The following is a 1,764-nucleotide window of genomic DNA, read 5'->3' on the forward strand; positions in this document are numbered from 1 at the left end:
CAGCTCCCCCAGCCCTGAGTGCCTGGCTGCTGCACTTCCAGGGCGAGAGGAAGCCTTCAGCTGTGCCACGGGGGACGTGGCAGGAAAATTCAGCCCTCCCAAGCCCAAGAAATGTGTTTGCAGCCCAAAGGTAGGGTTTGGTTTGGTTTCATTTGGTTTCATTTAGTTTTGTTTGGGTTGGTTTGGTTTGCTTCCATTGGTTTTGTTTGGTTCAGTTGGTTTGGTTTGGTTTGGTTTGGGTTGATTTGGGTTGGTTTGGGTTTCATTTGGGTTGGTTTGGATTTCATTTGGGTTGCGTTGGGTTGGGTTGGGTTGGTTGGTCTGGTTTGGTTCAGTTGGTTTGGTTTGGTTGGGTTGGTTTAGTTTGGTTTCATTTGGTTGGGTTGGTTTCATTTGGTTTGGTTTGGTTTGGTTTGGTTTGGTTTGGTTTGGTTTGGTTTGGTTGGTCTGGTTTGGTTCAGTTGGTTTAGTTTGGTTTTGTTTGGTTTGACTTCATTTCATTTGGTTTTCTTTGCTTTGCTTTGCTTTGGAGAAGTTTAGCCCAGAGCGAGGCGGTGTTTGGAGATTTTGTGAACAACAGAAAATCAACAAACACTGGGAAGGCGTCGAGGGCAGTGTTATGGGAACGGTTTAGGGGTTCTGTGTGTCCTGTCTGCCTCGGGGGAAGCTCCTGCTGGATCCCTATCACAGCATCCTGCTGGCTGCAGCTCCAAGAGCCCRTGGAAGATGAATCAGAGCTTTGTTTTGAATCTCCAGAGAAGTGAAATCACAGCTACTTGGATGGAGGAGAGGCAGAAATGAAAGGGGAGAAAAATGCGAAATAAAAATATCTCAGCGTGTGTCACAAAGGGCAGGACCAGAACAACTGCTGGCTGACATTTCTGCTGCACAGAAAATTAAAGCACTTTCTTCGCTATTTTTCTCTCCATATCTTTTTCAGTGTAAAGCAGCTTTCCAAGGAAACCTAGAAACTGCCAGTGCTGCTACAAGTTTTCCAATCTTTGCATGTTGCACTTGTCTGCTGCCATATGCATGGAAATCTGTCTCRGGAGCAATCTGCATATCTCATCTGAAGGGGCTTTTTGTTTAGGTCTCACTTATATTTAGCATCATCTGAGASGATCGGCTGCTTGCAGCTCTCCCCGGCTGATGGGATTGAGACAAGATGGCAAACGGGGCATTTTTACAGCAGTTATTTCTAGCAGAAAAAATAAAGATTGAATTTTCTGGGGATATGTTTGGAATTGGTGCTTTTTGGCTGGGTGAGGGGAGTTTTTTAAAAAGCCACTGAGTTGTGGTTAGGAGCGGTGAGAGCCCTTAAGAGACGCAGGATGACGTTTGCCAAGGTGGTTTTTGGACCTTCAGGAGCTGGATTTGTGCCCAGAGAAATAAATTTTATTGCTAACAACCATCTCAGGAGAGCCAGAGACTTTCTCCAAACGGGAATATCCCTGGCACGGGAGAAGAGATATTCCACAGAAAAATCCTGAGGAAGCCKTTCCATGAGCCATGACAACCCACAGCTGCGGGATAATGGCATGTTCTGGTACAAAACCTCCTTTAATTGAGGATTTAATTAAGGATTTATTGATAGGAAGTGTTACTGTTCAGTCTGTCATGTCTGAGCTCCTGAGAAACCCARAGGAATCTGTGAGTGTGGAATTGGGAATGTTGGGTTGGATTGGAATGCAGGATTGGGAAAGATGAGGGCTCCAGTAGCAGCAAAGTGCTGGGCACGGCTGCACACTCAGGACAGCCTGGAGT

The sequence above is a fragment of the Malurus melanocephalus genome, unplaced genomic scaffold (assembly GCF_030028575.1).
Source record: "Malurus melanocephalus ecotype Western Australia unplaced genomic scaffold, MMel_1.1 scaffold_983, whole genome shotgun sequence".
NCBI lineage: Eukaryota > Metazoa > Chordata > Aves > Passeriformes > Maluridae > Malurus > Malurus melanocephalus.